Source organism: Podarcis bocagei, assembly GCF_964188305.1.
Source record: "Podarcis bocagei genome assembly, chromosome: 11".
Lineage (NCBI taxonomy): Eukaryota > Metazoa > Chordata > Lepidosauria > Squamata > Lacertidae > Podarcis > Podarcis bocagei.
The window spans coordinates 46,857,615-46,869,332 of record NC_138136.1 but is presented as its reverse complement, the minus strand read 5'-3'; the positions used below and the strand labels follow the sequence as shown (position 1 = coordinate 46,869,332).

At 41.6% G+C, this 11,718-nt stretch overlaps 1 long non-coding RNA gene across 1 annotated transcript; it reads right to left on the bottom strand.

Annotated features, from left to right (window-relative positions):
• Positions 1–3,710: 3,710 nt before the first annotated feature.
• Positions 3,711–11,687, bottom strand: LOC308597415. The gene is made up of 3 exons (XR_014012959.1): positions 11,617–11,687; positions 11,311–11,521; positions 3,711–4,077 (listed from the first exon to the last, which is right to left on the bottom strand). It is a non-coding gene; the product is annotated as an uncharacterized lncRNA (long non-coding RNA).
• Between the last annotated feature and the right edge of the window lie 31 nt (positions 11,688–11,718).

Genomic DNA, 11,718 nt, shown 5'->3' with positions numbered 1-11,718 from the left:
AAACTCATATGTTCATGAATGCATTGTGTTAGGTGAAATTGCTTTGGAAAAATGAGTATATTAGGTAAAATCACATTCAAAAAATTAGGAGAAATTTGCACCAAAATTTGTTGCTTGGAATCACAAGCACATTTTGGATAGCAATCATTATCTCTGAATTTCACCAGTGTTGAGAATCATTCTTAATTCAGCAATCTTGGGGATGGCTATGCTGCCATTTTTGTATTGGTTTTTTTATGCAGCAGCTAGAGATGGATCTCTCAAAATGAATGCCCAAGTAAGGCGAAAGGGGCACTATAATTCTTCACCTTATCTTCAGAAGATAAAAATAGCCCTCTTGCAAATGAGAGGCAGTTTCGGATATGATCACAGCTAAAGGTCAACCACTGATTTACTGGCATTTTGCTGCAGCATTACTAAGCACTGATGCATGTCAGTGTAAGGGTTAAATAAACGGCACATTCAGGAACAGAAATCCAAGCCACAAAAATGCAACTTAATTGCATTGAATGCGGCAATAATTTCAAGTACATCCTAGTAATGATGTCCCCAAACTAGGCCTGACAGCATAATCCTATATGTCTACTCAGAATTAGAGCCCGCTAAGTTCAGTGGAGCCTTAAAATCACAGCTTTATGATAAAGTCTTCACTTTGCAAATAATGTATTCCCTAAGAATCTCTACTCCCTATGAAGTATGGCTTGGTTTGCTGTGGTTGTAGTTGAGAAGGTCTGTGGCTCAGCAGAAGGGTCCATGGCTCAGGTACAGAGCACATGTTATGCATGCAAAGGTCACAGGTTCAGTCCTTGGCATTTTGCAGATATAAACCCCCAAATTTAGCAGTAGCCTTAGCTCACAATCCTATACTTCACTTTGGAGGCTTGTGCTGTTAAAAATGTTTCTCTGTCTTTACCCTTGGGATTTGATCTGTGTTTCCTCATTTGAAAGCCATTGCCAGCTCTTAGTTAGCAAAACTGCCCTTGATATTCAGATCCACTGAAGTTACAAATAATGTGTTTTCATATGCTTACTGGGTTGTGAGCAAAATATCTCCCATCAGGTCCATTTCGTCTACATAGAAATGTTCTTGAACCATCAGAAGCAGGTTCTTGTCCATTAGTTATTCAAACCATTTTTTAAACAGAGAAAACAGAGAGTTGTTTGCCATGGAAGCAGGGTTACATCAACAAATGCCAATAGTTTTTTTGAGATGCAGGTCAAATTTTTTGCTCCAAGAGAGAGGGAGAGAGAAATACTACACAGAACTTTTTGAACATTGGATGCTGTCCATGTAGTTACAAGTGCCAAGTAAATATAAATTTATGTTCACCAATCCTTGGCCTGAGAGAAAAGAGACGGCTTTCTGTGGGAAAATGATCCATTCATTCAGCAACAGTTTGTGAAAAAGGAACCTGAAAGTTCTTGTTCACCTGTATGTTAGGATGTAATTCAAAACTTGTGGGGACATTCTGCAGATACAAAAGGGTCGAGGATTAATTTATACAACAGCCTACTTAGGTTAGGCTAAGGGTCATTAACTGGCCCAAGTTCACCCAGTGAGCTTCATGACTGAGGTGGGATTTGAACCCAGGTCTCTCCCAGGTCCTAATCCGGCACTCTAAACACTACACAACACTGGCTCTAACATGTAGCCATATCCAAAAATATGTGTTCCCCAGTGCACCTCCATTATGTCCTTGCTGCCACACCTCTTTACCCTGACATTTGACACCCTAGACATGTATTTTTAGGACCCAACCTATTCCTGTGACTGTCATTTGTTTTAAACTGTGATTTAGCACTATATATTTGCATTGCTACAACCCACCTAGGGACTTTATGAGGAAGTGTGGGTAAGAAATTGAATTGTTGATATTATTCATAACAATATGCAAATACCCATGTCCTCTTTCAAGATGATCCATTTCCGTTCTTTTAAGCAATATGTAAGTTGTCACATTGCTGGGAGCATGAAATTTATGTACAGTACATGCCAGAATATACTCCTTAGCTTTGTTTTGAAGCTTGCCTGAGATCATTTGAACTGCACTCTTCAGCTCCAGCTTCCCAGCAGCCTTTGCAAAAGGAAGCCTGGAGAGGCTTCTGTCAGGCTGGTTGACAGCTCCCATTTATTGCTTTAGAGCCTTGGACTTGTGCATTGTGTCCCTCTGTTTCCTTTCCCTTGTTATCTCTTGACCTCCCCTGAATCTATATCTGCGATGAATCCTGCCCCGTCTTTCTTCCTTGTCCTTGACAGTTTGCCCTTAGATGTCCTGGACCTCATGGCACACATCCCAGCTATTGCTGCCCACGTCCTGGCTTGCCCCCTGACCATGTCTTTTTATCACTCTGAAAACTTCCCTCCCCTTTCATTATAGCTATGGACAAATTGCATGTAATATTGCATTTCTGACCATTTGTGGCATGTGAATCAGATGGGTCCAAGAGGAGGAAGAATCTTCCCGCAGGAGATGGTCGGCACAAGCTTAGGCATCCTTGCAGGCTTTAGGATATCAGCTGCATACCCTGTCCCTTTTATTCAAGGCTTGTAAGCAGCAGGCTGAAGATCTCTCACCACATCTAGTTCCCAGCCAGTCATAGCAAATGTCACCCTTTCACTGGTCATTTAATAGCGAATGAGCCATAAGTGAAATCCAAATTGGAACATTTCTAGATTTGGGTCTGCTGGAGCAACTAGAAAACTTGGAGTGCCCTCCAAGCACTGCAATAAAACTATAGAAAACAAATAAGAAATGTGTTCATTGAACAAAGAGAACAATTGTTTGAGTGGTGTTAATAATTCTGGAACTTTCTAACATTGGCTTCCCACAATGTGAAGACTGACTGGTTCATTGAGAGCCTGATATTAGTTGTAATTAGTTGTCTCCAGTTGGAGACAAGCAGTTGTCCCCAGCAGTTTTTACCAAAGGTATCATAGGCTTTGAAGACGATCAAACTCAGGATGAAGAGAAGAGTTTGGATTTGATATCCCGCTTTAAGGACTAAGGAGTCTCAAAGCGGCTCACAATCTCCTTTCCCTTCTTCCACCACAACAAACACTCTGTGAGGTGAGTGAGGCTGAGAGACTTCAGGGAAGTGTGACTAGCCCAAGGTCACCCAGCAGCTGCATGTGGAGGAGCGGGGAAGCGAACCCGGTTCACCAGATTACGAGTCTAATGCTCTTAACCACTACACCTTGCTGGGAGAAACGTGCTAAGAGGAAGGCACGCTTGGGAAACCCTCACCATGATCAACTCCCGCCTGGAAATCTATGTCTCCACTGTGGAAGGACGTGTGGATCCAGAATTGGCCTTCACAGTCACTTATGGACTCACTGTTAAGACTGTGTTCATGGAAGACAATCTTACTCAGCTACGAGTGATCACCAAAGAGGTGTGTATCTGAAGAAGTGTGCCTGCACACGAAAGCTCATACCAAGAATTAACTTAGTTGGTCTTTAAGGTGCTACTGGAAGGAATTTTTTTATTTCACCAAAGAAGATTAGTTGTAATATATAGTGTAGCATTTTCATTTTTTGTACTTTGTATCTATACCCCAGCAAGCATAAACAGGATTTTGGGGAAAGGCCACCGCTTAGTGGTAGTCCACCTGCTTTGCATTCCAAATGTCCGGGTTCAATCTCTGGCATCTCCAGTTAGGCACAGAAAAAAACGCTGCCTGAAACCTTGGAGAATTGCTTGTCAGTCAGTGTAGACAACAATGAGTTAAATAACTAATATAAGGCACTTCCCCCTGTTCATTTGCTTCTCATTTTTTAATGTCCCACACACATGAGTTCTTAAGAATATGTTTAGGCTGTTTCGTCTTGTTCTCAGTTCAGATTCAGAGCAAAGGTCGTGTTTCTTTTATCTCATCCAACTCATCAAAATACCTTTGAGAAGAACTGGTTTTAGTCAGTCTGGTGAAGAGACTTCAGATATTAGCAGAGATGCATTTCAAATCCTTTAGGCAGTCTCTTATCCTCAGGCACTCTTTTCTTGAAGAAGAAAAAAGTGGTATTACTGAGGAAACCAGATGAGGACTCTTTGGCGAAGAAGACTTAATGGACCCATTGCTCTGAAAATAAGAAATATAAATAAGAGAACACCTCAATATGTACTTAAGAATTCACTCAGCACAGTACAACTAGACAACGCTTTGGATTCAATTCCTGACATACAAACAAATGTGTCTGATAAAATCAGAGCAATCTCTGTCCTTTATATAACAGAATGCGGGAGGTGGGACAAATATCTGCTTAGTAAAAGATCTAAGCCTGTCTGAACTTGCTGGAAGTCTAATGTTCCATGGAAAGTAAACTAATGTACCATGTTTACAATGATTCAAGATGGGGGGGGGGGGAGAGGTTCCAGTAAGAGTCTTTTTCAAGGTCATATCAGGTTCATCAGAAAGACAGTCCTGGACCCAACCATTAGTAATAGATCTAGGGCTAAGTTAATCATTACATCAAGTGCTGAACTAGACATATGAGAGAGACTAAAGTGATGAGTGTGGAGTCTTGGGTCTCTGCCAAACATCTACAAGCAACAGGAGGAGGAGCAGGAGCAGGAGGAGCAGGTGTGAATGGAGAAGAAATGTCCAATCCACTTCAGAAACTAGATTGGGTAATCTAGAACTTCAAAGTCCAATGAGGAGAAATGGCAATGCGGAGAATTTCAGAAGCATGTCTAGCACATGATCCTTTAGTCTTTCCTAATAAGGTCATCCCCAAGTGTCACCATGGTTAGACACCTGCCAATCACCACAACCTGAGCCCACCATTAGGAATGTAAACAGGCAAAAGTAAAGTTGAATAATATTTTTTTAAAAATCACATAGGGGCCAAAATAGTTTTCCAGGCCAAAATAATTTCAGAAGTATCACTTGGAAGAACTTGTGTGTGTGTGTGTGCTTGAAACCCCAGTCAACTTAACACAGGGAGACACACCGTGACAGAACTCTTGCCAAACACAGTATGAAATGCTCTATATCCTGGCTAAGGTCTATGAAAGTCAACAGGGTTATAAACAATTGAAAACACGTGAAGGACTTTGTGTTAGCCAAACTACTAAAGTTAAAGGGATTAACCCTCTTATCAAGGAAGAGATGCTGACTGGTTAGTTTCAATGCCCTTTTGGCACATCATGTAAAATTTAACAAGCTTCAGAGAGGAAGTGCAGAGCCAGGGAGAGCAAACGAAAGCAGACATCACAGCTCCTTTTCAAGTTCAATATTTGTAAGGTCAATGTAATGTTTGTGACAGATCCATGCCTCGATCCAGGCCAAGTTTTCAAAGTGCCCCAGGTTCAACACACAGAAATCCACCCCAGGAATTATGCTGGAGCACTTGAGTAATGGGGATTCTACAGGGAAGGTGAGGAGTCTGCTTGTGGTTAGGCATGGGCAAATTTCTCAATTTTTGCTTCTTTCGGCGCCTCCTTTTTCCCAATCTTTGTTTCAGTTCACTGCATTTTCACATCGGTTTGTGCAATTTTAAAAAATAAAAAATCATAGCAAAAACATATCAGCATGTTAGTGCATATTTCTCCCAATAAACACATTTTCTGTAATATAACTTATTTTTAATCCATTTACATATTTATTTATATATATGTAATATGTATATATGAGATGTGTGTGCATGTGCGTGTAATATATCTATGAAAGGTTGCCCACTCCTGAGCTAAGCTGACATATCACCTAATATGGGCTTGTGTCTATGTTGGTTTTTGGGGACGGGAAATAGTTTGTCATGACACTTGCTAACAAGTAACATCTGCCTGCCAGGGAAACACAGCTGACAATTTACTGGAAGACACACTCTGTTTGAATATACAAAGGGAACATTTCTTGATGTTTTTGATTAATGAAGGATGTGCAGAAGAAACTTATGTTCTGACTTGGTCTCTTAGGCCAACATGTCAGCCACAAGTGATTTGGAGATTAACAGAAGTCTTCAGAATGGGCCATATCCTTGATGGAAGCTAGTGCGGTACAGTGGTTAGCTGGTTGGAAGGGGATCATGTGAATCTGCAGTCACATTCTCATACTCTTGTTTCTGACTTTACAAAATTATTGGGGACACCTGTTGCAACTGTTTTGGAGCAAGTGGGAAAGCGGCAATTTATTTATATTTTTTAAATATATTTTTTATTGATTTCTTTTTTAGCACAATATTTCAACATATCAATAACAAAACAAATAAATTATTTGTTCTACTTAGCTCGTGACTTCCCTCCATCTCTTCAACAGGTTTTTTATTTTCAAGTCTTTGTATCACACTTTATATCCTCTACTTCTGACCTTTATGTCCGTATAATCAACTCTATCTCTTTGGTCTAGAAAGTTTTAGAACTTCCTTTTCTTCGTTGCAGAATTTATATCAGTCCTGCTAGTGTCTTCACATTTTTACAATAATTATTCATATACCCAATAAATTTACTCCAATCTCTCTGAAATTTTTGGTCGTCTTGATTCCGGACTCTGCCTGTCAGCGTGGCCAGTTCCGCATAGTCCATCATCTTCGTCTGCCACTCCTCAATCATTGGTAATTCCTGCAGTTTCCATCTTTGGGCTAATAAAGTTCTTGCTGCAGTTGTGGCGTACATAAATAGTCTTTGGTCTATCTTTGCAATTTCTTCTCCCATCAGACCCAGCAAGAATGCCTCAGGTTTTCTGGGGAAGGTATATCTAAACATCTTTTTTAGTATCTGAAGTATCTGAAGAAGTGTGCATGCACACGAAAGCTCATACCAAGAACTAACTTAGTTGGTCTTTAAGGTGCTACTGGAAGGAATTTTTTTATTTCATATTTTTTAGTTCATTGTACATCAATTCCTGACTTTTTGTCAGGCTTAGACTGATGCTATTCTTGTAAGTTTCATTCATATGTTTCTGGACTTGATTTGATTCTTTGTTGCTTGTTTGTTTTTAAAATAAATACAGTGGTACCTCGGGTTAAGAATTTAATTCGTTCCAGAGGTCCGTTCTTAACCTGAAACTGTTCTTAACATGAGACACCACTTTAGCTAATGGGGCCTCCCCCTGCCGCCACGCCGCTGCCACACAATTTCTGTTCTCATCCTGAAGCAAAGTTCTTAACCTGAGGTACTATTTCTGGGTTAGCAGTGTCTGTAACCTGAAGTATCTGTAACCTGAAGCATCTGTAACCCGAGGTACCACTGTATCCTGTTCCAGATTTGATTTCAGGCACTGGTGTGTGAACAGCTTGAGAAATCAGGTCCACTTTCTGGTGGGGCCGGGTTGTGGTCCGGCCACCTAGCCACTCCCCTCAGCGCCAGGGTGGGACAGTGTCCCGCATCACGCTGGGGGAGACCCCGGTCACGTCAGGTTGCCAGGCAGCCAATCAGGTCGCTTGGGGGTGTGGCCAGGAACGATTTAAGCCATGGCGCGATTCTGAGGCTTCCTGCTTCAGCCTCGCGCCATTATTCTCCTGGGGGTGGCTTGGGGGCCTTGACACTCAAAGCAGTTGCCCATATGCATTCGTCATCGACAAAGCAAATGCAGATGGAAGTGCAGACTCTCATCCACAAACGAGGTATTTTGTGTTGTTGTTGTTGTTTAGTCGTTTAGTCGTGTCCGACTCTTTGTGACCCCATGGACCAGAGCACGCCAGGCACTCCTGTCTTCCACTGCCTCCCACAGTTTGATCAAACTCATGTTGGTAGCTTCAAGAACAGCATCCAACCATCTCATTCTCTGTCGTCCCCTTCTCCTTGTGCCCTCCATCTTTCCCAACATCAGGGTCTTTTCCAGGGAGGCTTCTCTTCTCATGAGGTGGCCAAAGAGTCTTCTCTTCTCATGAGGTATTTTGTACCTGATTGTGAATACAGGCACACCTAGTTCGCAAGCATGCATGATGATTCCTGGCTGAGAAAGGAAATTCACAGAAAGGCTTCTTTCATGATTGCATCTCCTTTTCTGGATCATGGGGGTGGGGATGTATGGGCAGGTGGGTGGATATGTTGCTTTTTGATACTATTTGATTGCTGCAATCTGCTTGCCCGGATTTTATTTTTTGAAGCTGGGGGAGAATTAAAATAAGCACATCTGTGGATGGTTTTAGTGGCATAAAAGCATTTCATGGGGTAGAGTTTCAGCCAACACAAATGCTTTGAGCATTAGAGTAGTAGGTATCTATCTACATGATAAATTACCCTCTATTTTTTTGTTGTTGCAAAACCTTTGCTTGACATAGTTGCCAAATTGCCTCTTTTCTGTTTTGCCAGGGGGAGAAAATTAAGCATTTTGCAATATTCTGTTAAAATACTGTAGACATCCTGTTGGGGCTTGCAGATAACATCTCAAGATCATCTCTGAAGCATGCCATTAGAGATCAAGTAGTCCAATGTCTTAGAAGTATAGACTGTGTCTGATGTATTTTGGATACTGTGACTACATTAATAAGGTTGCTGTTATCAAGAGGATGATCAGTGCTCCCATGTGCAATCATATTGAGATCAGCCTGGATAGCTCAGTTGGTTAGAACGTGGTGCTGATAATGCCAAGGTTGCAGGTTCGATGGGACAGCTACATATTCCCACATTGCAGGGGGTTGGACTGGATGATCCAACTCTATAGTTCTATGATACTATGATCTCTCTTTAGAAGGAACACAGGAACATGGGAAGCTGCCTTATTCTGAGTCACGGCATTGGTTCATCTCACTCTGCCTTGTCTAACAAAACAAAACAAAAGAGCAGTCTTCAACATCAGCAGTCAGGAGCGCTTCAGCCCTGCTTTTGAGTTTCTGTCCTGTTTTCGAGTTTGTTTGAAACCTAAACAGCTTATCTTATTCCTTTGTAACTTTTTCTTAAAACCTTTCTTAAACTCAGGGAGCATTTCATCCCTGCTCTTTAGTTTGCTGGAAATCATTTAAAATAATTTAAGATTTACAAAGTTCTCTTAAATAGGGCTATGTTCAAAACTTGTCATTGAGGTTTTTATACCTTTTTTCAGCGTTTCAGCCCTGCTCTTGAGTTTGTCTGATATCACTTAAAATCATTTAAAGTTTATAAAATTATTTATTTCCTTCTGAGGAAACTGATTAGTTCGGTGAAACGAGTTTTGTAGCCGGCATCTCGTTAAGTCTTAATTCTAGGTTAATTTTCCCTTAAATTTTCTGATTTTGTTATTTAATTTAATTCTATAGTCAATTACCTCTCGTTTCAGGGATTTTCACGGCAATTCTTTTGTTTTGTTTTGTTAATCTTTTGGTTGCATGACTGTCTTTTTTTCCACTGTTGTCTACACTGACTTTATAACATTTCTGCAAAAACCATGTAACTTCATTCCAGCATCCTTCTAGCATTCACTAATTTTACAATGTTTCTGTAAATATACTTTTTTTTTTTCCAATCTTCTTCCACCGACTCTTCTCAAGGGCATCCTGATCAAATTTGCAGATGACACCAAACTGGGAGGGGTGGCTAACACCCCAGAGGACAGGATCACACTTCAAAACGACCTTGACAGATTAGAGAACTGGGCCAAAACAAACAAGATGAATTTTAACAGGGAGAAATGTAAAGTATTGCACTTGGGCAAAAAAAATGAGAGGCACAAATACAAGATGGGGGACACCTGGCTTGAGAGCAGTACATGTGAAAAGGATCTAGGAGTCTTGGTTGACCACAAACTTGACATGAGCCAACAGTGTGACGCGGCAGCTAAAAAAGCCAATGCAATTCTGGGCTGCATCAATAGGAGTATAGCATCTAAATCAAGGGAAGTAATAGTGCCACTGTATTCTGCTCTGGTCAGACCTCACCTGGAGTACTGTGTCCAGTTCTGGGCACCACAGTTCAAGAAGGACACTGACAAACTGGAACGTGTCCAGAGGAGGGCAACCAAAATGGTCAAAGGCCTGGAAACGATGCCTTATGAGGAATGACTAAGGGAGCTGGGCATGTTTAGCCTGGAGAAGAGGAGGTTAAGGGGTGATATGATAGCCATGTTCAAATATAGAAAAGGATGTCACATAGAGGAGGGAGAAAGGTTGTTTTCTGCTGCTCCAGAGAAGCGGACACGGAACAATGGATCCAAACTACAAGAAAGAAGATTCCACCTAAACATTAGGAAGAACTTCCTGACAGTAAGAGCTGTTTGACAGTGGAATTTGCTGCCAAGGAGTGTGGTGGAGTCTCCTTCTTTGGAGGTCTTTAAGCAGAGGCTTGGCAACCATATGTCAGGAGTGCTCGGATGGTGTTTCCTGCTTGGCAGGGGGTTGGACTCGATGGCCCTTGTGGTCTCTTCCAACTCTAGGATTCTATGATTCTATGATTCTACGTTCTTCAGGATCCCAGAAAGGAGTGTCTTCCAGCCCAACCTTCAGATACTGGGTATTGAACCACGAACCTTCCGCATGCAAAGCAGATGCTCTACCACTGAGCTATGACCACCAGTTTAAATATAACTGGGGTATCATCCGGGGGTATAACAGCAATGTTGAACCTTTGCTTTAGGGCAGTGGTGGAGATCTGAAGATTTACATAAAGGCTGTTCAGTGTCCCCTTTATATGTTACCTCCATGAAGGTTGCAGTTATGTTCCTGGTCTCATCTCTGGCATCAGTCAAGCTGCCACATATAGGCCTCTTCATGAACATGAGCACACCAACGCATGGACTTCTGGAACAGGGGTCAGGCAGCATGCTTGATACTGGGCCTAGGAATCTTGGCACCACTCCCCAGCAATCATGTAATGCCCCTTTCATGCCAGGAATCTAGTATATCACAGTGTGTGTGTGTGTGTGTAAGGCCATAACTCAGTGGTAGAGCACCTGCTTTGCAGGCAGAAGGTCTCAGGTTTAACCCCCAGCATCTCCAGAGCTAGGAATGTACCCAGTCTGGAATCTTGGAGATCCTCTGCCAGTCATTGTAGACAATACTGAGCTAGATGGATTAATGGTCTGACTCAGTACAAAGCAGCTCTCTGTGTTCCTAGTTATGATGTTTTTGATTATTTGTCCCATGGAGTTATCCTGGAAAACAGATCCTAGACTTTTCTTCTGAGCTGGTAGAAGAAAATAATGCTAAGATAATGAACCAAAACCCAAAGTTTACAAAAAAATAATTTGTGTACAGCTGTGGCTTCTCCGTGTCTATGTTTTCTTCCATCTGAAGTCTCATGTATTTTACTGAGCTCCTTCACTTTTTAAAGAAGGTCCCTACCGAGAGTAACAGCAGAAAACAATGCAGTTTTTCTTTTATGTTGTATGGGAAAGAACAGTTCCAAAGCAACCATAACTCAAAGCAAATCTGCACATTGGTATTTGAGAAACAGAACTTACCCTTCTGCAAAGTGGCTCTCTGGAATTTAAACCCTCAAGGTCATGCAAGGCTCAAGCGCTGTATATTCAAGAGGCAGGAAATGAATGTCACTCTAGCTAGACTTCGGTCCAGTGTTGCCCTGCAGTACAGTGCCAGAATTTGCTGACTCATACCTGTGATTCACCATGTATAATTGCTTAAGTGATTGGATAATGCCAGCAGCTACAGCCACTGTAAACAGAAGAAATAAACAGAAGAAATGCTATACCTGCTGCACTGCAAATTCAGGGAAGAGGGGTAAATGAGAGGAAGAACAAGACACAGACCTGCAGGAGGAAATGGAAGGACCTCTTGATATCAAGCCCACAGCATTATTATCCCTATCTATATCCCATACCATTTCTTACTATATAATAAAGCAGTAAGGC